We start from the raw sequence: 25091 nt of genomic DNA, 5'->3' as shown, positions 1-25091 counted from the left end.
AGAAACATTGTCGGCTGCCTCCTGTATCTACCCTGACCAGGAACTGAACCACGACCTGGGTATGTGCCCTGACGGGAAGCGAACCTGTGACCTTGCAGTGCCCGGGACGACACTCCAACCACCTGAGTAACATTGGCCACGCACAGTGTGACTTAATAACCCTAAAGACTCACGTCTCTGATGGGCATAAAATAACAGGCCTTCCTTAATGTTTGTGTAACATTTTCGTGAAATCATACATGTCATGTTGACCATGCATTTTATTTAAAAAAATTGATTTCAGAGAGGAAGGGAGAGGGAGAGGGAGATAGAAGCATCAATGATGAGAGAGAATCAGTGATCAGGTGCCTCCTGCACGTCCCACACTGGGGGTTGAGTCCGCAACCAGGGCCTGTGCCCTGACTGGGAATCGAACCATGACCTTCTGGTTCATAGGTCGACGCTCAGTCACTGTCCACAGGGCTCCCCTGTGGAGAATCTTTGTTCTCTGGTCGGGGACCTGGAGAATGCTGAGCCCGAGGGCTCTGAGTGCGGAAAGAGGATTGCTTGTGAGGAGGCTTGTAAGAGTGGGTTTGCAGAAGGTGGGGAGACTCATTCATTTGGAAGCTTTCACTGAGCAGCTGTGGACAAACCAGACATCCCAAACAGTTCTGGGAGGGGCTGCGGTGAGAGTTGTGGTTCCGGAGGGAAGGAGGAAGGGTTGGAAAGCTTCAGCTGTTAGATGGACAGACTTGAATGACAGGTGGGATGTGGGCACAGGAGGCCTAATGCTCCTGGATCGCTGCTGCAGGTGACGTGGTCGCTGTCGCCGGGGAGAGAGGCGTTTTGGCGTTGCGTTCCCCACACACAAGTCAGGCAGCACTTCTGAGAGTGGTCAGGGCTCTTCTCCCGTTTCCCCTCTAAGCTGGGTCACCTCTCTGTCTCCTTACTGTACTTGCTGCTTACCTCTATCTTAGTGCTTCTCCAGTTTTCAAAGATCTTTATTGTTAAAGTATTACAGATGCCCCCATGTTCTCCCATTGACCCCTTCTAGTCCGCACTTGCCCCCGCCCCAGGCCTTCACACACTGTTGTCTGTGTCCATGGGTTATGTATATAACAGGTTCTTGGGTTCATCTCTTCCCACCCACACACCCACCCCAGCACTTCCTACTTTTAAGTAATTGTTAGCTTTTATGTCTTCTCCCCTGCCTGTCCTGCTGAGGGTGGGACCTGCCTCTGAATGTTTGCATCCAAAGACAAGCATACTAGCTTGGAGAAGATAATTCCTCTGTTGCCTCCACTGCTCACCTCCTCTGTGAGCCATCATCATCTGTAACTCAGATTACTGCAGTAGCTTTCATAAGTCTGCTTCTGTGTATTAAGATATAAGTTAGTATGTTTCTCTCAAAACCTCACAGGTGCCCGCCCGGATTTTTACTCAGGTGTAAAAGCAGAAGCCCTCACAATGGCCTTGTAAGACCTGCTAATTTTGGTCTTGCGTTACTTTTCGGACTTTATCTCCTTCTTTCAAATCTTTGCTCAGATGTTACCGCCTCGATGAGGCTTATCTTGATACTTACCTATCCATTTCTAAGTATACGACATAACAATCTAGCTACATACTGTATGATTCCAGCTATATGACATTCTGGAAAAGGCAAAACTGTGGGTGATGAAAAGATCAGTGGTTGCGAGGGTTTAGGGTAGGAGGGAGGGATGTATAGGCGGAGCACAGAGGAGTTTCAGGGCAATGGAAAGACTCTGTCTGGTGGATGCTGTAGTGATGGACACATGGCATTATTTATTTGTCCAAACCCCTAGCATGGACAGCACCAAAAGTGAATTCTATGGTATGCTGTAGGCTTTGTGTGGTTATGATGTATCAATGTAGGTTCATCATTTGTTAGAAATGTCGCATTCTGGTGAGGGCTGTTGGTAATGAGTGAAACTGTCCATGTCTGGGGGCAGGGGATTTATGGGAAATCTTTCTGCCTTCCTCAATTTTGCTGTAAACCTAAAATTGCTCTAAAAAATAAAGTCTTCTATAAAAATGAACATTAACAAGCCGAAACCGGTTTGGCTCAATGGATAGAGCGTCGGCCTGCGGACTGAAAGGTCCCAGGTTCGATTCCGGTCAAGGGCCTGTACCTTGGTTGCGGGCACATCCCCAGTAGGGGGTGTGCAAGAGGCAGCTGGTCGATGTTTCTCTCTCATCGATGTTTCTCTCTATCCCTCTCTCTTCCTCACTGTAATAAATCAATAAAAAAAATGAACATTAACAAAAAAATCTAACCACAAACATCACAGTTAAATAAAATTAATATTGTGCTCGCTTTGGCAGCACGTACATTAAAATTGGAATGGTGCAGCCCTAGCTGGTTTGGCTCAGTGGATAGAGCCTCGGCCTGCAGACTGAAGGGTCCCAGGTTCGATTCCGGTCAAGGGCATGTACCTTGGTTGGGGGCACATCCCCAGTAGGGGGTGTGCAGGAGGTAGCTGATTGGTGTTTCTCTCTCATCGATGCTTCTAACTCTCTCTCCCTCTCCCTTCCTCTCTGTAAAAAATCAATAAAATATATTTTAAAAAAATTGGAATGGTGCAGAGAAGATTAGCATGGCCCCTGGGCAAGGATGACACGCATATTCGTGAAGCGCTCCATAAAATAAATATTTATCCCCTAGTGTAATTAAATCTCCAGTCAACTTTTTTAAATTAAAAAAATGTTTTAAATATATTTTTATTGATGTCAGAGAGAGGAAAGGAGAGGGAGAGAGAAACATCAATGATGAGAGAGAATCGTGGACTGGCTGCCTCCTGCACACCCCCTACTCAGGATCGAGCCTGCAAACCTGACATGTGCCCAGACCGGAATCGAACCGTGACCCTCCCGTTTCATAGGTCAGTGCTTAACCACTGAGCTATGCTGGCTAGGCTCCAGTCTGCTGCTTTTAAACAGTTGGTTTGTTTAGATCAGGATTCAAACATGATTCATATGTTGCATTTAAAAAAAGCTTTGTTGCCCTAGCGGGTTTGGCTCAGTGGATAGAGCATCAGCCTGCGGACTGAAGGGTCCCAGGTTCGATTCTGGTCAAGGGCACATGCCCTGGTTGCGGGCTCAATCCCCAGTGGGGGACGTGCAGGAGGCAGTCAGTCAATGATTCTCATCATTGATGTTTCTATCTCTCTCTTCCTCTTCCTTCTTCTCTGAAATCAATAAGAATATATTTTAAAAAAGCTTTGTTGAGGTATAATTGGCATTCAATGAACTGTCATATATAAAGTTTATAGTTTGACTAGAGGCCCGATGCACAAAATTCGGGCAAGAGTAGACCTTCCTTCCCCCAGCTGCCGGCACTGGCTTCCCTCTGGCACCCGGGACCCAGGCTTCCCTCACGGCCCCGGCTTCGTCCAGAAGGTCATCAGGAAGGATGTCCGGTCTAATTAGCATATTACGCTTTTCTTATTATAGATTAGTTTTGACTTACGTATACACCTGTGAAGTTATCACGATAGGGTACTGAATATATCCATCACTCCCAAAAGTTTTCTTGTGTCCTTTTGTAATTCCTCCTCTCCCAAGCAGCCACTGACCTATCTGCTCCCTCGCACGATGGATTAGTTCGCATTGTCTAGAGCTTTATATAAATGGAAGCTTAAATTATGTACTACTGGTCTGGCTTCTTCATTTAGCAGTTATTTTGAGATTCCCTTCACTGTACATGTATCAATTGATTTTCCCTTTTTGCTGCAGAGCCGAGTATTACAATGTATGGGTACACCAGAATTTTTTTTATTCATTTATCTCTTGATGGACATTAGGGTTATTTCTATTGTCTGGTTACAATAAATAAAGCTGCTATGAATATCTCTGTACAATCTTAGTGTGACCATACATTTCCTTTTCTCTTGAGTAAATACTCAGGAATGGAATCATACAGTTAGTTGTATGCTTAACTTTTTAAGAAGCTGCAAACTTCCAAATTGTACACTCCCACTGGCAGTGTGTAAGGATCCCAGGCCACTCGGGCGGGGTAGTGGGGAGGACAGCTGAGGAATTCATTCGTGGGCTCCTTCCCGCTCCCGTCTCTTCATGGTCAGAGGTGCCCGCAGAGTCTTAGCTAGCCTGTGCTCTGGGTTTGTCACGTGGCCTCTAGGCAGCTGCTGGAGAAGCAGCTGAATTGAGCATTGGAGCTGCTGTGGCTTCTGCCGTGGTGGGCACAAGGGCGGCCACCACAGCCCAGCCTTCTCCGGGAGGGGTGGGGAGGCAGACAGCTGGTGGGCTGGGCTTCCTGGTCATGCGGGCTTGCCAGCTTTTGCTAGACCTTGGGGGGCTGCTCCAGCGGTGGGGGGGGGGGGGGGGCGCAGTAGAGCAGCAGGCAAGTTGAGTGGATTTGGGGGGAGGTGCACGAACTGCATCTGTTACAGCCTGTCAGTCCAGCCTTTGCTAGTCTTTGCCCCTGTTGGTGCACTGACTGTGGCTGGAGCAACCAGCTGACTAGTCTCACTTTAAAGCGGTGCTCACCAAAGTCAGGCTTGCCCTCTACCACATCTGTCTCACTGCTGCCGTTACTCTCCTTGACAGCATTTAAATCTCACTTCAGACCTTCAGTCCTTCCCTCCGCAGCCTTTGTTTCACCGGGGAAACTTCTGCAGGCTCCCCTTCCCTCACCTTCTCCTGTACCTGCTGGTGCTTCCCGCTGAGGCCGCTCTGCATGCGCATTGGACCCTGTTGCCTTGTCTCCTCAAAGATATCACTCTTTCACCCTTTATTTGCCTCATCGAGTTTTTCTTCTCTGTTGTATTCTCAGCAGCATATAAATAGGCTGTAATTCCTCCCTTGTTTTAAAAATCCCTCTTGGCAATTGTCTGTGTCCTGCTTTCTATTTCTTTTCTCTCTTGAGCACATTCCCTCAGGCTTTGCCCCTGCTTCTCCGGAATCTCTCATACGGTCACCAGTGACCTCCGTATTGCTAAACCCCGTGGTCAGCTGGCGGGCCTCACCTTACTTGACCTGTTTACCCCAGGAGACCCAGTGAGTCACTCCTGAAAACTGGCTAGACACACTGCTCCAGAGAAACAGAACTGGTGGCACACACACATAGCACACACATATGTGTACACAGATTGTAAGAGGTTTGAGCAGTCCCAAGATGTGCAGTCAGCAAGCTGGAGACGCCGGAGAGGCCCGCGAACCGGGAGGTCCCCTGCTCCCGCTGATTGGGTGAGGGCCACCCGCGTGATGGAGGGCGATTTATTTCACTCAGCCTCCCAGTTCACATGCTGACCTCACCCAGGAACACCCTCACAGAGGCGCTCGGAATATTTGACCGATATCTAGCACACTGGCATGCTGTGTGACTTGGTCATGTTGACTCATAAAACTAACCATCACACAGCCCTTTCTTCTGTGACATCGCCAACAAAATGCGTTTAGCTCCAACAAGATCTGGTCCCTGTCACCCCTGACGCAGCTCCAGCTACCCTCCCCGTTCCCCGCCAGTCACAGGGACCTGCTGGCCGGGTCTTGGCCAGTGAGATGTGCTTCTGTCCTAGCTTCTCTCCTCCTCTTCCCGCTGCCTGCGGTGCCTTTCTGGGCTCCTCCTCTCCCTCGGCGGCTCGCTTCTCTCCCTCTGCGGGCAAGCGCACGTGCGCAGTGAGGGTTTTGTGGTCCGTCTATCTAAAAGTTCCAGCTGCATCCCCGGTGTTTCCTGCCCCTTCCTCACTTCATTGTTCTCTCACCCACTCTTATCCTCCTCCAGCATGCTTCCTCACTTGCCTTGTTAACTTCTCTGTGAGGGAGGGCTTTTTATTTTGTTGCCTTTTGTACCCCAGTTTCCAGAGTAGTGCCTGGTGACAATGTGTCTCTCAGTAACAACTTTCTGGTTGTTTAAGAACAGGGACAGGAACTCTTCCATGGAGTTTATAAAGTATAGGTTTCTAGTCTGCAGCTCTCATCAATGAGTACCTTTATTGGCTTACAGATGCCGGTTACATGTTTTTTATAGATCGGCCTTTCATAGTTCTGAAGGCGCCTTACCAGCCGCCTCACCTCCTTTCCTCCTGGCTCCGTGCACGTGTGTGTGTGTGTGTGTGTGTGTGTGTGTGTGTGTGTACCAGCTCTGTACTGCAGGCTTTACAAAGATGATCTTATTTAATCCTCATAACAATCCTACAACCCAAGAGGCATCATCCCCATTGTACAGACTCTGAGACTGAGATTTAGAGCTTAGACAACTTGCCTGGGGTCTCAGTTGGTAAGTGGCAGAACCGAACTTGGGGTAACTTGATCTAGATCCTATATTCTTGACTATTTTTACATGACATGCCACCTAGATGTAGGAGGTCATCCTGTTTTGTGTCATGCAGGAACTGAGGAATCGTGGGCAGGCTGTTTAACCCCATGTAAGAGTGTTAAATGCTTAAAGCACCTGCCTAGCATATCCTCAATACAAAGCAACCGCTCCGAGTTCGGACTCCTGTCTCAGATCAGTGCAAGAAGAACTACGCCACGAGCCTTGGTCAGCTATAGCCGCCCCCCCCCTCCCCCCGTGTCTCTCAGGTCAGACCTGGTGGTGCCTGCATCGGAGGTCCGTTCTTTGTCCGGAAGGTTAGAGAGTGGTGGCGAGGCCATTACAGAGGACCTGCCCTTTGTCACTCAAGTTCTCCACCAGCCCCACCGCCTCCGGGCTCTCTAGGAGGTTCCAGGAGCTCTGTGAGCAAACCACTCGGGTTTCAGGGCTTAAAATGACAACTGTCACCCCATGTTCCTGTTCAGCTGGCAGTGTCATTGGCTGTGGTCTGGAGGTGTCATCTGGGGGCTCACTGAGGTGCTGGGGCAGCTGGGCCTGTTTCCTTCCCCTGTCGTCTCAGGGCCTAGTCTTTCCTGGTGGGCGCGGCCTCTGCGGGGAGTTAGATTCCTCACCCAGTGCTCAGGGCTCCCAAAGCAAGCATTCCAAGAAGGAGGAAGCAGACTCGCTAGTCCCTTCACAGTGTAGGCCCAGACTGGCACATTATCACTCTGACATTTCCTTGGTTAACATGAGTCACCGCCCAGCCCAGATTTGTTGCGAGTTGACTGCAGGGCGTGGGAGTGAGTTCATGGGAGGAGGCTAGTCCAGACGGCTTTTAAGAGGGAGAGGGGCCTGTGAAAAGCTGGGCCGGGTGACAGGGGTAAGCTGGACCACTCCAGGACTAAGCTAGACAGAGGGTCATGGCCACCGTTCTCACATTGTGCCCGGAGGAAGCGAGAGAGAGGTGTTGCCTTGAGTCTCCCAGTGTGAAAACATGACTGTGTGAAGCATTGTTCTCACGTTTTAAATGGAACATGACTTCTGTACACACCCCAACAACTCTGAGTGCTCGACAGCTCGGGAAGGCGTTATTGACAGTGGAGGAGAGCTGGCTGTGAGCCTCCTGAGATGCATGTGTGTGTGGGTCTCCAGTGGGCACTTTTCCTGAGGTATTTTTCCAGTTGATTTTGACTCTGCGCCACGTTCACCTTGCTCGATGGTCACTCGGAGCCTAATCTCCTAAGACGCAGCTCCACCCTGCAGTTCAGAGGTGTCCTCCAGCTCGCAAGTGCCCTTCCCGCCGTGGGCAGTGGGCACAGGCCCCGCAGACAATGCAGAGCTGTAACGGGCTGTCATGGCCGGATGGGATCTGGACAGTGGGATCCAGCACACTTGATGGGTAAAGTGTTTTTCACTCTATACTTTGAAGGAAAGTTAGTTTGTCATCCAGAGTGGGATTTGCTCTCAGTAGAATATGAAATCTGGAAAAGTTGACTGTAAAGGAAACTGTGGGGGGGGGCTAGAAGAGGCCGGTCGGGGGCAAGAGGGGCATATGTAACACTTTCAACAGAAGAAAACTCAAGTTAGACACGCTGCTTTTCTGTCCAGTGAAAGATGTCCGAGACGTGAACCTGAAGGTCCCCTAGTGATGGGAGGTGCCTCCAGAACATCTCATCCGTGTACCGCACGTGCTTGTGCTCCCCTCACACCTCCGTGTACCGCCTGTGCTTGTGCTCCACTCGCACCTCCGTGTACCGCACGTGCTTGTGCTCCCCTCACACCTCCGTGTACCGCCTGTGCTTGTGCTCCACTCGCACCTCCGTGTACCGCACGTGCTTGTGCTCCACTCACACCTCCGTGTACCACCTGTGCTTGTGCTTCAGGCCCCAGGACGAAGGCCCATGGGTCGCCCACAAGCTTTTCAAGGGGGCGATGCAGTGCCGTGGAGGGTCGGCCCGGCAGGGCTCTATCTTGCCCGGTTGGTGAGGGGAGGTGTCAGTGAAAATTCTTGGCTTGAATGCAGTGTAGTCGCCTCTTGATTAATCCTGACCAGAGTGAAAACAAAACAGCTCTCTACACCAAGTGTCTGCAGATTTGAATCGCTGCGAGAGCTCTTGGGTTGAACAAGTTGCTGGTGTGAGTGGGGTCTGCTGAAGTCCATGCTCTGTCACCCAGGGGCAGTGATCTCAGGGCGTATAGACCACACATTCCGCACAGGTCTGACACCGCCACAGGTCTTTATATTACACTAGAGGCCTGGTGCACAAATTCATGCACCAGTTGGGTCCCTCAGCCTGGCCTGCAGGATTGGGCCAAAACCAGCTCTCCGACATCCCCCAAGGGGTCCTGGATTGTGAGAGGGTGCAGGCCAGGGTGAGGGACCCCACCGGTGCACGATCGGGGCTGGGGAGGGATGGGGGAGGCTGGCCAGATGGGGAGGGACTGCGGGAGGGCTCCAGGGTGTGCCTGGCCCGAATTTCTCAGTCCCGATCTGCCAGACCCCAGCAGCAAGCTAACCTACTGGTCAACTGTCTGCCCCCTGGTGGTCAGTGCATGTCATAGCGAGCTGTTGAGCGACCTTATTATATCATTAGCATATTACGCTTTGATTGGTTGAGCGGACAATTGGCCACTTAACATATTAGCCTTTTATTATATAGGACTAGAGGCTCAGTGCATGAAATTCATGCATGGGGGCGGGGCGGGGGTCCCTCAGCCTGGCATGCACCCTCTCCATTTGGACATCCCTCTCGCAATCTGGGACCGCTGGCTCCTAACCACTCGTCTGCCTGCCGGCCTGGCCTCCCCCTAACTGCCCCCCCCTGCTGTCCTGGCCGCCCCTTAATTGCCCCCCTGTTGGCCAGGCCGTCCCCTAACTGCCCCCTGTCGGCCTGGTCACCTCTAACCACTCTACCTGCCTGCCTGCCTGATCGCCTCTAACTGCCTCTGCTTGTCATCCTGATCGCCCCTAACTGGTCCCCTGCCAACCTGGTTGCCCCCTAACTGCCCCCCTCCCCGCTGGCCTGGCTGCCCCCTAACTGCTCCCCTACTGGCCTGGCTGCCCCCTAACTGCTCGCCTGCCGGCCTGATCACCCCCTAACTGTTCTCCCCTGCCGGCCTGATCACCCCTAACTGCCTCGGCCGCCGCCATCGTGGCTTTATCTGGAAGGACGTCCGGAAGAGGTCTGGTCTAATTAGCATCTTACCCTTTTATTAGGATAGATAGCAGTCTTGTGAAGAACATTGGCATTTTACACACCAGGGAACTAAGCCTGACTTGCCCAGTATTATATGTGGTGTAGACAGTAATTGTCAAAGCTTGGATTGGACCTCAGGCGTGCTGACTTAAAACTCTCCTGGTTCTCCTCCACCCCCCATTTTGGGAACTTGTACAAAGGTCCTTCCCAACTGCACCATGTATTCCTTATTTTCCACTAAGTGCAAAAGTTTAACCTCCCTGGAGAAAGGGTTCCATCTGGCTGCATTGCCTTCATATTGTTTGTCCGCCTATTTCTTAACATACTGAATGTCGGGCTTTTCAACCTAGGACTTATGAACCTTCTGATGTTGTGTGCAAAATGTTGTATGTGAATTTTTGTAGAAAATACCAGGATCCATAGCTTTCATAAAATTCTCAATCATTTCTGACTAAAAAAAACCAACAATCTCAAGAACCACTGCTTTATGCCGTTAATAGTTTTCTAACAGTATTATTAAGTGAATTAATACACATAAGGTACTCAGAGAACAGTGCCTGACGTTGTTCGGATATTTGTTCTGCATGGTCTTCAGAATTTTTAAATTGGATGATTATCCATGGAATAGATTACAGACATATCAACTCCTTACCATTAGCAAAGTTGGTTAAATTTTGGTTTTTTTCCTGCCCGGTCAGCATGGCTCAGAGGTTGAGTGTCAACCTATGAACCCGGAGGTCACAGTTTGATTCCCACTCAGGGCACATGCCTGGGTTGTGGGCTCCATCCCCAGTAGGGGGTATGCAGGAGGCAGCCAATCAATGATTCTCTCTCATCATTGATGTTTCTATTTCTCCCTTCCTCTCTAAAATCAATAAAAATATAAAAAAGTAAAATAAAAAATTCCCCCCTCATAACTAATTTGAGATGAATCTCCCTGTTTATAATACTCTCCTATATTGGGGATTATTTCCAGAGTCTCCAAAGGGAAATTACTGGGTCTTATGTATGAACATTAAAAAAAAAATACATTTTTTATTGATTTCAGAGAGGAAGGGAGAGAGATAGATAGAAACATCAATGATGAGAGAATCATTGATTGGCTGCCTCCTGCACGCCCCCTACTGGGGGGATCTAGCCCACAACCCGGGCTTGTGCCCTTGGCCAGAATTGAACCTGGGACCCTTTAGTCCGCAGGCCAACACTATCCACTGAGCCAGACTGGGTAGGGCATGTATGAACATTTTGAAAGCCTTTAGAACTGTTGCCAGATTGTTTTCCAGAAGGCATGTCCAGGTTATACCAGCAATTTAGTGCTATAAACTGTTTTGCTGTATGCTCTTGCTTCCACTCGACAAATAGCTAAATTTAATAAGCAAAAGATTGCCTTATTTAATGAGTATTTTTCCAGTTTCCAGAGAGGTAGAAAATTTTGTGTGCTGTGTTATGAAATGTCTTTATGTCCTTTCCCCATTGAATAGGGTTTTTATGGTTTCTTATCAGTTTGAGGTATTAACACTTGGTCATGTTACACATATGTATTCTCAAGATCGCTTGCCTTTTATTTTTTACTTATTTTTTTAAAATATATTTTTATTGATTTCAGAGAGGAAGGAAGAAGAGGGAGAGAGATGGAAACATCAATGATGAGAGAATCATTGATCGGCTGCCTCCTGCATGCCCCCTACTGGGGATGGAGCCCATAACCCAGGCATGTGCCCTTGACTGGAATCGAACCCGGGACCCTTCAGTCCACAGGCCCTGCACTCTATTCACTGAGTCAAACCAGCTAGGGCTAGATCGCTTGCTTGCCTTTTAAATTGTTCAGTTACTTTTTTTTGTTAATCCTCAACCAAGGATATTTTCCCATTGATTTTTAAAGAGCTCGGAAAGGAGGGAGGGAAGGATGGAGGGAGGGGGGGGAGAGAGTGAGAGAGAGAGAGAGAGAGAGCGCGATCGAGCAGGGGAGGGGAGAGGAGGGGAGAGAAACATTGACTGGTTGCCTCCTGCATGTGCCCCAACCCAGGACAGGGTTCAAACTTGCAACCCAGGCCCCCCAGCTGGTGTTGCTCAGTGGTTGAGCATCGACCTATGAACCAGGAGGTCACAGTTCAGTTCCCCGTCAGGTCACATGCCTGGGTTTTGGGCTTGATTCCTAGTGGGGCAGGGGTCTGGGGCTGGGGGTAGTGGAGTGCAGGAGGTAGCTGATCATGATTCATTCTCTCTCTCCCCTCCTCTTCCTCTCTGAAATCAATAAAAATATATTGAAAACAAACAAAAACAAAACAAAAGCCTGCAGCCCAGGTAACACAGGGCAACATCAGCCAGGACTAGTTACAACTCTTTTTAGTCAAACCTCTGGTTTCTTCATGTGCTTCTATTGTTTCTGATTTCTAAGTCCTCCTTCCCTGTCCCTTTTCTTTAAATTTTTTCTCATGCAAGTTTAAAAGTTTTCTCCCATATATTATTTCTAAAGTCTCCTGATAAAGCAAAATTTTGAAGCTATTTATATTTATTAGAATATATTATACATACGTATATAGAAATGAGTTAAAGGCAGCTAGCTGTATTACTTCATAGTGATTTCATACAGTGTTTGTATGGATTTAACCATAATTTGACCCTACTGATGGACATTTTCTTGTTTCTGATGTTCTGTATTACTACTAATCCTGCATAATGGTTTTTCTGCATATAATCTCTGCCCACTTGGGTTAATTTTTCTGTAGAGTGGATTCCTAGCAGTGGAGGAATTGGATAAAAATTTAGATTAAAATGACCAGATTACCTCTGTAGAAGTTATTTTGCATTCTGTGTGGATTTTGAAAGTATCCTTATTTTATGAGTAATTATCAGTCCTTTTAGCTAATGAACTTAAGCATCTATTCATATATTTATGAACCATTATTCTTTCTTTCTGTATATGGCCTATTTGTGACCTTTGTTTATTTTACTTATTGATTTATAACAACTCTCTGGATATTAAAGTAATTAGCCCTTTGATGCAAATTTTGTAAATGTTTTTATTTTGATGATGTATGGATTATTTGGCTCTTCAAAAGTTTTAAATTTTATATAGACAGATTTATCATTTTATTTATGGCTTCTGAGATTGTTACTCTTTAGTTTATGCCCTTATTTTGTGCTATTAGAAGTTTTACAATTTAGGAAAAAGTTGAATAAAGGAAGAATGCCCTTAACCTTTTGCACTTGGATGTCGAGATTAAAATTACTCTTTGAATGTATCAATAATTTGAAATATAAAAAAATCCAAATAAATAAGTTTGTATGAAAAGAAACTCCAGTTTTTTATTCTACTGCCGAGCTTTGTAAAATCTGGGGCATTTAAAAAATTAAATCCCGAGTAGAATAAAGGAATCGAGAAAAAAGCAAGCGAGTGCAAAGGGTTAAAGTGCAATGAGGGGGTGTTTCTTTATTTTCTCTTGTCACAGTGTATCAAAATTTAGTGTTTTAAAAATAGTTCTTAATGTAGAAATAAATATCCACATTAAAAATAATTGTCTTTCCCACACTTTGGGTTATGTACTTCTTTTACTTCAGATGTCCTTGTTTAAAAATGTTGGTTTAAAAAGCCAATAAAATTTTTTAACTCTATTTGGATTACAGATTTAAAATATAAAATGGGTTTCTACCTTGTGTTCAAGCCAATTTGACAGATTTTCTACATCAGAAAGAACAGTGTATCAGTTTTGGAATAGCACACATACAAATAGCCCAGGGTCATTATCAACTCCGACTCAGAGTTGTTGCTGAAGCCTTATTAATAGTTGTTTTTAGAAACATTGAGTGGGGATAAGTTTAAAGGCAGAGATTTTTTTTTTAATTAAAAAAAATGTTATTTCTTGATAAGAGGGAGAGGGAGAGGGAGAGAGAAAGAGAGAGAGAAACATCAAGTTGTTCCACTTGTTTATGCAGTAATTCTTGTATGCGCCCTGACCAGGGATCGAACTCACAATCTTGGTATATCAGGATGATGCTCTAACCAACTGAGCTACCCAGCTAGGGCTAAGGGGGGAGATTCTAATGGAAGGCTATTTGGGACTTGTAGGGAGAGGTGGATTTAATAGGAAGAGTTACTACACATTGTTCCTACCTTTATAGTATGGTTTTCTATCCAAGGTTTTTTAAAAAAAATTTTAAAAATTGATTTGAGAGAGGGAGAGAGAAATGGAAACATCAGTGATGAGAGAGGATCATCAATTGGCTGCCTCCTGGGGACTGAGTCTGCAACCCAGGCAATGTGCCCTGACCTCGAATTGAGCCAGTGACCTCCTGGTTCCTGGGTCGATGCTCAACCACTGAGCCATGCCTGGCTGGGTTTTATCCAAGTTTTGAATGTGATTCTCGGGATTATTTTCTTGATTTTTACAGCTTGCCACTGTACTGTTCATGACTGTATCCATGGGAACATAAGTAGGATGACATGACTTTATAACTTGTTGCTAAGGCAGATCTAGCTCAGAATGTAAATTTTCTCATTAAAAAGTGTTTGGATGTTTTACCTTTTGTGGGGGACGGTAACAAAATAGTAGTTTGGAATTATAACTGTGAAATTGTATAAACCCTTCATGTAGTGGGAAGGACTGGTCATGTTTTTAATTCACTGAATGTTTGACACAGAAGAGAGTTAGTTGACATGACTGACTGTGTGCAGTCAGCTTGGCCTCTTGGGCTTAGAAGGTCAGTATTCAAATGTGTGGGGACAGACGGGAGCACCTGGTCCGCCCGAGGTGCCTGTCAGATTCCGCAGGGGCAACAGCCATTGCAGGCAGCCCTTTATGCTTCTGCGGCGGCTTAGCCAGGGAAGCATCGCGGGGATGGAGGGACTTGTCTCTTATTTGGATTGAAGTTCTAACTTTCTTAATTAAAAATGTTTCATAGGTAATGTGTCATTGGTATAAAACAACTACATTTCAAAAACGTAGAGTGGAATGTAATTGGTCTCTTACTGTGTCCTCCAAGACACACAGTTCCCCAGAGGCTACCTGGTCAGTTTATAATTCAAAGAATTATTTGAGTAGTTATTTAATAATAACAGGTAATATTCATGCATTTCCACGTGTTAGCCACTGTGGTCAGGGCATTATCGGGCAACCTCAGGAAGCAGTGTTTACTACCTCCATTTTACTGAGAAGGAAACCGAGACATAGAGAAGTTAAGTAACTTGCACAGGGTTTAATATTTCTTGCCAACTAGACTGTATGCTCCAAAAGAAAGCATGGGCCATGTGTTATTTCTGCTTTATCGCCTGTATCTAATGCAGTTCCTATGGGTTTTGGATAGTGTATCCAATGTAGTATGAAGGCTGGTTTTGCAGAGATGCTGTGTCCTCATTTATAACCTTTGAACGTGTGTAGCTGTGGCTCAGACTTTTCTCGGTGGAGAAGTTATCGTATTTGAGTACTGTCGAACCTGCATTTTTGTCAGGGGAACCTTATATTTCTGAATATCATTCGAGAGAACCTCCCTTGTGATTTGATAAGGCCCCATGTTTGGGACAGGTGGCTAATACAGAGATCGATATCATTGTGACTCCATTCCTTTGGGTGTGTTTGGTTTTTACCCATTTTCTTCCACTCCTGCCTCCACTGTATCTCGGCCCAGTGTCCTTTCAGTGTCTTGACCTAACAGAAGGAAGAAGTAGGAATACAGGAATCAAACGAAGGAATAAACTCCTTTGTCAAGTTCAATGCCAATATTAACAAGTGTTTGTGATCTTGAAAACCTATGTTTAGTATAATTTTGTATGAATCGTAGAAAATAAGATTTTAGAGCTGGATAGGATTATTGGGGTTATTTGGCCAGAGGAAAATGAGAGATAGTTAAGTTCCACAGATAATTGTTGAATTATTTTCTTTGTTAAGTGGGGTAATATTTCTCTCACAAGGTTGATATGAGGATTAAGAGATAATATTTATAAAAGTCTTGGTGTGATGACTTGATGGTAATACTGGTAGTTATATTTGCTGAGCACTTAGTGTGTGCTAGCACAGTATGGGCAGAACAGGATTCTGTGACATTGTAGGAGGGCTTGGGGTATGGGAGAATGGAGTCAGGAAGGCCATTTTAAAGATTTCATAGTATTCTAAACTTGATCATGAAGGCTGAACTAAGCATTAACTATGGAAGAGATGAGATTTGAGAGGATGTAAACTAACCATATAGGAAGGGAAGTGAAAAGATTGGGTTTTGACGTCTTGAGAAATGGGATACTATACACAGTAGAGCAGTCTGAAGATGTCACTAATGTTTTGGAAACTGAGAAAATAGGTTAAGGTAAAATAGTAATTACCATGGAGGAACTGAGAAAGCTGAAACCGGAGGATAGAGTGATGCCAGTGAGAAGCAAGCAGATTGCTGCTGCAGAGCCTCAGGAAGGCCCGGGCAGTGGAAGTCGCAGGCCTCTTCGAGGCTTGGGTGTGGGGTGGAGGGCTAACCCGGAGGGCTGACCAGAAGTCTGTAGGAAGTCCTTAGGTCTGTAGAGTCTGGCTTTACTTTCAACCACCTAGCAACTCCCCTTTCCTGTTCCGTCAGAGCATGTTTGCTCTCAGTAGAGATTGAACCATTGAACCAAAGGGACACTAGATTTGCAGGGGGAAGGATGGATGGGACCGAGCATGAGAGGATGGGAAGGTGCATAGATTAAGTGTAAGTTTGCATATTGAATGGTGAGAATCTCAGAACATCCCAGAATTCTTGCATCTGGCTTAATACCCTCTAGGCCAGCGGTTGCCAACCTCACGGACCACCAGGAGTCCTCGGACCACCGGTTGGTGACTGCTGTTCTAGGCAACAGATTAGAAGAGTTCTTTGGGAGAAATGTGGCCCAGATGTAAAGGTCTATTACAGCCTCTGACATTGGTCACCCTGTATTCCAGTTAATGTTGCGTTACTGTTGCCATTACTATTGCCTCAAAATAAAGGATCGCTCGCAGCTTCTGGTGGTCAGGATTTAGGAAGGGCTTAGCTGGGCAGGTCTGGCCGGCTTGGGTTTCTCTTTCATTTTATTTTTTTCTGTCTTTTCTTTTGGGGGTGGAGGGGAGTGGAGATGTTTCTCTTTAGCTTGTGGTCACGTGGTGGCTGGAGCCGAAACAGTAGGAATGCTGAAGCAGCTTGGGCTGACCAAGCATCCTTATTCACGTGGAATCGCCTCTCATGCCCAGCCTCAGGAGTCACGCAGCCTCATTTCTGCCACAGTCAAAAGTCTGTTCAGGCCCAAGGGGAAGTGAGCATAGATTCCTTCTCTCGATGGAAGTTGAATCAAAGTCAGATTGTAGGAGAACGCGTAGATGATGTTCTGGCCATCGTTGGAAAACATGATTAAGCACAATTTGCCCTTTCATTGTAATGCATTCCTGCTTCAGGCAGATTATATTTATGTGCCTGCTCCCAATATGCCCACTCTCACCCCATTATGACAGTTGCTCTAACTTCAGGATCTTGTCATCTAAATCAGGCCCAGTTGTGACTAGATGGAGCTCCTCAGGGGTGGTTCTGGGTCTGAACACCGTGAATTCTAGAGAGAGGCAGTCTGACACTCCTTCCAGCTACAAATGGTGGGCCAGACTCAGAGTAATTGCTGTAGACACATCCGCTCACAAAAGAAGAAGGCAGGCCCAGCAGTCACTGGCCCATAGCTGTTTTGAAATTCAGCCAGGCACAAGTGGCTAGGTCATTGAGTAGGACTTAGTTCTTTTGTTTGGGAATGCTTCTCCAAGGTGTTTGGCTCTACCTTCTGAGTTTTGTTTTGACTTCTGAGTTATCCTTTTCCATAAGTAATGGCTAGGTTTGTTTTTAAAGGTGTTAAAATACACATAACACAAATTTTTTCACCTTAACCTTTTTTGGTTGTTAATCCTTACCTGAGGATATAATTTTTTTTTTTTTTTTAGAGAGAGTAGAAGGGAGGGAGGGAGGTGGAGAGAGAGAGAGAGAGAGAAAGAGAGAGAGAGAAACATTGATGTGAGAGAGACGTATCAATTGTCTGCCTCCTGCATGGACCCAATCAGGGCTAGGGATTGAACCTGCAACCCAGGTACATGCCCTTGACTGGGAATCAATCCCGCAAACCCCCCCCCCCCGTGTGTGGGCTTATGCTCTACCCACTGAGCAACACAGGCCAGGGCCCTTCTTAACCATTCTTAAGTGTATAGTTCCATGTATTAAATATATTTATAATGTGCAACCATCATGCAAAATCTACCTTTCATCATGTAAAACTGAAACTCCGGACCCATTAAACACCATTAACACAAACCCCCCATTCTCTCCTCCCATCCTCTGGTTATCACCATTCTACTTTCTTTCTCTATGATTTCGACTATTCTAAATACCTCATATAAGTGGAATCAGACAGTATTTGTGTTTTTTTGTGGTTGGCTCATTGTGCTTAGCATAATATCTTCAAGGGTCATCCATATTTGTAGCCCATGTCAGAATTTCCTTCCTTTTTAAGGCTGGGTACTATTCCATGGTATGGCTGTACACTATATTTTGCTTCTCTGTTCTGTGGGAGGACACTTGGGGTTACTTCCATGTTTTAACCATTGTGAATATCGCTGCTCTGAACACAGGTATACAAAATGCCTCTTCAGGACCCTGTTCTCAGTGCTTTGGGGTACAGACCTCGAAGTGCAATTGCTGGATCATAGGGTAATTCTATTTAAAAAATTTTAAGGCATTGCCATACTATTTTCCACAGTGCGTGTGCCATTTTACATTCCACCAACATTGTACAAGGGCTCCAATTTCTTCACATCCTCAACAACTTATTTCCTTCCTTCCTCTCCCCTTCGCTTCCCCCTCCCTTTCTTCCTTCCTTTTTTTTAAAATACATTTTTAAAATTATATTTTTAATGATTTTAGAGAGGAAGGGAGAGGGAGAGAGAGTTAGAAACATCAATGATGAGAGAAAATCATCGATTGGCTGCCTCCTCCACGCCCCCTACCGGGGATCAAGCCTGCAACCTGGGCATGCACCCTTGACCGGAATTGAACCCGGGACCCTTCAGTCCGCAGGCCAGTGCTCTATCCACTGAGCCAAACTGGCCAGGGCCTTCCTTTCTTTTTTAATAGTATCCATCCTAAGGGGTGTAAAGGAAGATCTCATTGTAGATTGGTTTGCAGTGAAGTTGAGCGTCTTTTTCTGTGCGGCTTAACCGTTTGTGTATAGACACACCTTAGGACCCGGGCCTAACCGTTTGTGTATAGACACACCTTAGGACCCGGGCCTAACCGTTTGTGTATAGACACACCTTAGGACCCGGGCCTAACCGTTTGTGTATAGACACACCTTAGGACCCGGGCCTAACCGTTTGTGTATAGACACACCTTAGGACCCGGGCCTAACCGTTTGTGTATAGACACACCTTAGGACCCGGGCCGCTTGCAGACGCTGCAGCAAAGCGAACAGTGCGTTAACACAAAGGGTAATCTTTTTGCCGGTGGGAGGGTCTTGCCCTTTATGTGTTTAAGACACAGCAGCTGAAGTGCAATACAGTGAAGCACAGTGAAACGCAGAAGACCTGTGTCTTGGGGGGATGTCTGCTGAAGTCCTTAGCCCATTTTTTGGAATGGGGTTGTTCTTTGAAGTTGGAGTTTTTGGAGTGCTCTGTATATTGTGAATATTAATCCCATATCAGATCTATTGTATGGAAGTATTTTCTCCAAAAAATGGCTGATTTTTAATAGCTGACTAGTTTTCTTAGCCTGCTTCACATAATATTTGGGGAGGAACAAAGGTCTTAATTTTGCACTGTTTTCTATCTTTCAGTCTAAACGGATCCAGTTCCTTTATAATTCTTGTGGGTTCTCTCTGTACCAGTTTCTAATCCAATCTACTAAACAAAAGCCACACTTACACATCTCTGTGGTAAGTCCTTCGCTTCCTTGGCTCCGTGTGAGTCTGCTGTGGAGAGCCACTTGGAACAGTGTTAGAAGCTCCGCTGTTTAAGTGGAGGGGATCTTCAGAGGTGGCCCTTAAGATCTTTAGAAGGCCCTGGGTCTGTTGGAAATGCCAATTTGAAACTTCCTTGGATCTTTCTGACTTTTTAATAAAGTTACCCAATCATAACCTGGATTTGACCCCCCCCTACCCGCCCCCCCCCGCAGCCATTTCTTATTTTGAGAATTGTTTTGCCTTCAGAACATGCTGAGGATGAGAAATACCCCTTTTTAACCCAGCAAGTCCTGACCCCTTTATTTTTTATTAAAATTTTTTTAATCCTTACCCGAGGATATTTTTCCATTGATTTTTATTTATTTTTTATTTAAATGTTTTTATTGATTTCAGAGAAGAAGAGAGAGGGAGAGGGAGAGATAGAAACATTAATATGAGAGAGAATCATTGATCGGCTGCCTCCTGCACGTCCCCCACTGGGGATCGATCCCGCAACCCGGCCCTGTGCCCTGACTGGGAATCGAACTGTGACCTCCTGGTTCATAGGTCGTCGCTCAGCCACTGAGCCACGCCGGCCGGGCTTTTCCATTGATTTTTAGAGAGAGAGTGGGAGAGAGAGGGAAAGACAGAGAAACATGGATGTGAGAGAAACACATCGATGGGTTGCCTCCTGCATGAGTCCTGACCAGGGTCCGGGCTGGGGAGGAGCCTGCAACCAAGGTACATGCCTTTGACCAGAATTGAACCCGAGACTTTGGTCCGCAGGCCGACACTCTCTCCACTGAGCCCTTTGTTTTTGACAGCCTGTGCGCCCAGCTCTCACCTTATCCGAGGCCGTGTGAAGGCACTGCTGGTGCTCAGGACCTGCCTGAAGTCTCCTCGGAGAGGTCATGGGGTCCATTGGGCACATTTCCTGTTTTCCCTTTTACTGCAGCCGCATTTCCCACACCTCGTAACAGGGGTGCCTTTTCTCCGGCCTACAGCCATCGCTTCCTCACTCCCCTGCGGTCGTCTCCTGTGGCGGCCCCTCAAGTCTTCAGAGCCTCCGCCAGGCGTGTCCACCTGCTGCCGTCCCAAAGCCAGTTCCACGTGCTCTAGGTTTGGTTGCAGCAGCTGCTCCCTTGCAGGTGCCCAAATCTGCCCCATTAATCTTCCTGCCTAAAAAATGACCCCCCCCCCAAATTAGGTGACTTCATATAATTCATGGTTTCCAGGGCCGGGCGGTTGGGAGAGCTTGGCTGGGTGATTCTGGCTCAGGTCACTGTGTGTTGCAGTCAGCTGGTGGAGCTGGAAGAGTAGCAGTGGGCGCGGGGCAGGGGAGGAGGCAGCGTGCCCACCCGGGCTCCTCCCTGCGTGTGTCCGGGCCCCTCCAGGGTCCCTGTGTGCGCCGGCTGCGCTGCTTCTCCGGGCGCCCGCTCAGGTGGCCTGCACCATGCTCTCTGCCCAGATGCCAGAGTCTGTGTCCCAAGGAGTCAGGCAGCACGGTCCTCTCTTCACGACTTACTCTCCGGAGGCATAGCACATCACGTCTGCGGTGGCCACAGGCTGGCTCAGGTTCAAGGGGAGGAAGCAGGGCCCTCCTCTTCTGAAGGCCAGAGCTCAGCTGGTCCCACTGTGAGGAGGCCCTGTGGGAGCTAGGGGTGTGGTCCTTTAGGAAATACAGCCTCCCGGCTCTTAGCGAAACAGACCCCTGTCTGCTCCCCCCGCAGGCAGGCCTCGCTGCTTTTCTTCACACGAGACGAAAACCCGCTTTTTAGTTAGTGCTTCCTTCCAGCTGCGGCTGAACAGTCCAGGCCATCATGATCTGAAGGAAGCCTCGAAGTCTGACACAAACACATGAAAGGAACCGAATGAAGAAACAGGACACGCAAGCAAGTTGCAGAAGAAAAGTTCACCTTCAAAAATGAAAGGCTTAAAGAACGGAAAGACATGTTAAACCCATGACCCCAAACCAGGACGGCACAAACAGGGCTCCTTTAGAGACTGGGAGGGAGGTCCTGGAAGTGGGGCGGCAGGGAACTTTCCATGGGAAGCCGACTGATCCTCCAGAGAGGAGCAGGCAAACGGACGCATGAAAAGAGGACGGACAGTGTCTGAGCCTCCATTGGACTCTTGATTGAGAAATACTGTTTGAGGTGGGAAGCGGAAATGTGGAAAAGTGGACATGGACTGCATGTTAAGTGGAAGTGAACTAATGTTAATCACACACAGCAGTGCACTGTGGTCCTGCAGGAGAATGCCCTTCTTAGGAGGCGCACACTGAAGGAGTTAAGTATTAGGTGTGCATTTTTCAGATGGTGTGTGTGTGTGTGTGTATGTGTGTGTGTGTGTGTGTATGTCTGTGTGTGTGTGGTGTGTGTGTGTGTGTGTGTGTGTGTAGGGGGGAGAGAATTAAAGCAATTATGGCATAATGTAATAGAAGAACAAAACAGAAAGGAATATGTCAGAGGTAATGGATCAGTTCAGGAGACCCAACATCTGCATTACTAGGTGTCCTCCAGAGAGAGAAAAAAGGAAACCGAGAGGGAACAGTGATTAAATTACCATTTAAACATTTCCCAGAACTGAAGGTCACAAGTCTCCAGATTAAACAGACCACCACGTGCCCAGCACAATGAATAAAAGCAAAAATAAGTCTGTACGTCCCAGTATCTCACAACAGAGAGTAGAGCGTCCCGCAACCTTCCAGGGGACAGTGGAGCCACAGCCGTGGCCGCAGGGTCCGCACGCCGGAGGGAGCACCTCCAGCGGGGGAGTCCATGCCTCTCTATAGTGTGCACCCTTTTGGGGACCATTTGAGAATAAGTTTTTGTTCCTCAGTGTCTGCCACAGTTCTCCACGTAGAATTATTTAAAAGTATTTTGTATTACTGTGTAATATTTTGTGAGGAAGCAGTTTGTGGCTGTAAATTCTGTCTTTTATTTACTCCTTTATTTTTATAAGTGTGGACTCACGGTTTTCCACCTTACTCAAAGAGTTACCGCTCATAACTGTCATATTTATTTGATGCTCAGATGAGTCCATATTTGGCCAGTGGGAGCCCCTTTGAGCCGGCTCGTGTCCTGTTGACAGACCTCCGCCATTCTTCAGCACATGCTGGCCTATGAAAACATTCCAAGTCCATGTTGTATGTCCCCTGCCCCGGGCGTGAGCCAGTGCTTTCCTTAAGGAGCACCGACTCTCCTGAGGGGAGGAGAGTTCATAGACCAAGACCTGGGCAGTGCCTGTGCTCGGGGCCGCAGGCGTCATTGCTTCCAGGCCTGAGAACTGGGAACCAGACCTGGTGTAGATGTCTGCACATCTAGTATCTGTTTCTAAGCCTCTGCGGTTATACATGTCAGAAAGCATGATCATCCGTGCCCCCATTTTTGGTCCAGCTCCATAGGGTGCCTTCTGGCCTCACTCTTCTTTTTCCTAGCGCTCCTTTGACAGTGAGGAGGGTCCTGGTTCTCATTATCCTCAATGTAGTCGCCTATTTGCTCCATCTTGAAAGCTTAGCTCAGACACGGGACCCAGATCCAGGTAATGGAATTCAACAAGGAGCTAAGGAGAAGGGGATCCCTAGAGGGATGCAAAGAGAAATCTTGGGGTAGTAGCTGTGCAGGCAGCAACCAGCCAGCCCCGATTGGCCAGGGGCCAGGGCTCCAGAGGGACGCTCTTGAGAAATGAACAGCTGGCAGATGAGCCTGATGTGCTGAGATTTATACTTTTCGTGGAAGATTGGGAGTAAATTACTAGTAGTGTGAGGTTTGCAGAAAACCAAGCAAGGAAAAAGGACAATCATTAGTGCCAGCAAAAACAGGGTGCCCAAAATGAGCCTGTAATAATGAGCGCACTCCCCCTGTGGGAGCACACTGACCACCAGGGGGCAGCTCCTGCACTGAGCGTCTGCCCCCTGGTGGTCAGTGCGTGTTAAGGCAACCAGTAGTTCTGCCATTCGGTTGATTTGCATATTACGCTTTTATTATATAGGATAGGATGATTACAAGCTAAGTGCCTGGCACATAATAGATGAGCAATAAATATTTCCTTTTATCTTGTCCCTTCTCTCCCTCTCATTAGTAGTGTATATAAAATAAAAAAGATGAAAAAAACTGCTAACCAGATTTTAAAATTAAGCTTGTGTAAGTTGTAATGTTTCATAGCGAACCCATTCATTTGAGTAAAAATTAGTTATTTTCATTATTTGAATTCACTTTGCTCAGATATTAAAAAACATTCCTCTAGGCTTGTTTTTTCTCTTATAATTTCACCAGGTTGACCATGTAAACCCAAACACATACCTGTGGCAAAGGGTTCCGAAGATATTTTTACAAAATGCTTCTCATCACTGTATGGATGCTGATGTGTGCGCCGAGTGTCCACACGTAGGGTTTCCCTCCTGGGTTGTTCTCACGCAAGTCCTAGGTGACTTCATCCGCTCATGCTTACGGCATACGGCATATTGACTTTTTGTTAGGTGCCTTAAACTCAAGTATTTTACCCTAATCTAAAACTGATTTACTCCACTTGGAGCTAATTTATACTAACCTTTCTAGTGAGGCAGTTTTCACTTCAGAAGAAGATTGCTATAACACAGAGGTGCTGTGAGGATTTATTAGTTAATGGCTTTGAAGATGAAAAGAACTTCATAATTGGTATGTAATTAGACTATCATCACCCTGGAAACCTACCTGGAGTATAAACAAAACTTTCAGTCTTATCCATTCTTTTTAAAATCCTCACTCAAAGATATTTTTATTGATGTTAGAGAGAGGGGGGGAGAGAGAGAGAGAGAAAAAAGATTGATATGAGAGAGAAACATCAATCTGTTGCCTCCTGTATCTGGCCTATCTGGAGATTGAACCCACAATGCAACCCGAGTATGAGCCCTGACCAAGGATCAAACCCACCACCTTTTGGTGTACAGCAAGCATGTCAAACTCGCGGCCTGCGGGCCACATGTGGCCCACAAGGAATGTTTTTGCGGCCCAGCCAATATAATGGTGTGTGAGAAATGTTTTAATAAAAATGTTGTAACTTAATTTTTACAATATCTTGTTATACTTAATCTATATAATAAAAGCCTAAGCGACCAATACGGTGGAACTACCAGAATGACCAGTCACTATGATGCATTCTGACCACCAGGGGACAGACGCTAAACACAGGAGCTGCCCCCTGGTGGTCAGTGCGCTCCCACAGGGGAGCTCCGCTCAGCCAGAAGCTGGGGTCACGGCTGGTGAGCGCAGGGGCCGTGGCGGGAGCCTCTCCAGCCTCCGCGGCAGCACTAAGGAGCAGCAAGCTGAGCGGTAAGGAGCAGCAAGCAGGCAGTGGTAAGGAGCGAGGGGTCCCGGACTGCGAGACACCCCCCAAGGGCTTCTGGACTGCGAGAGGGCACAGGCCGGGCTGAGGGATCCCCCCCCCCTCCAGTGCACAAATTTTGTGCACTGGGCTTCCAGTTATTAATAACGAACTACAACATTCGCTAATGACCGATTACTATAATCGTGTTACAGTCATTTCCCTACACGCCTTATACACAGGCGCACCATTTCTCTCCACTAATACCAGCAGCAAATATTTTAGCAGCGGATTGCCACGTCATTAGTCTTGTACTGACTTGTTTGGTGTGTGCAACAGGAATATTTCACTTTCGGAAAACAAGAAAAATAGGTTTATTTGCGTTACACTTACTAATTTGTGCAGTTATTCAGTGTCTGGT

At 46.8% G+C, this 25091-nt stretch overlaps 1 protein-coding gene and 1 non-coding gene across 2 annotated transcripts in view; both read left to right on the top strand.

The window, feature by feature from the left end:
- The window catches only part of RCOR1 (REST corepressor 1), a 96652-nt gene that overhangs the window by 10309 nt on the left and 61252 nt on the right, over positions 1-25091 (top strand). The window lies entirely within an intron of this gene.
- Positions 2542-2646, top strand: LOC114228807 (U6 spliceosomal RNA). The gene has a single exon (XR_003614928.2). It is a non-coding gene; the product is annotated as a U6 spliceosomal RNA (small nuclear RNA).

The sequence above is a fragment of the Eptesicus fuscus genome, chromosome 5, assembly GCF_027574615.1.
Source record: "Eptesicus fuscus isolate TK198812 chromosome 5, DD_ASM_mEF_20220401, whole genome shotgun sequence".
Taxonomy (NCBI): Eukaryota; Metazoa; Chordata; class Mammalia; order Chiroptera; family Vespertilionidae; genus Eptesicus; species Eptesicus fuscus.
The sequence above is the reverse complement of the archived record's forward strand: the minus strand, read 5'-3'. Positions and strand labels throughout refer to the sequence as shown.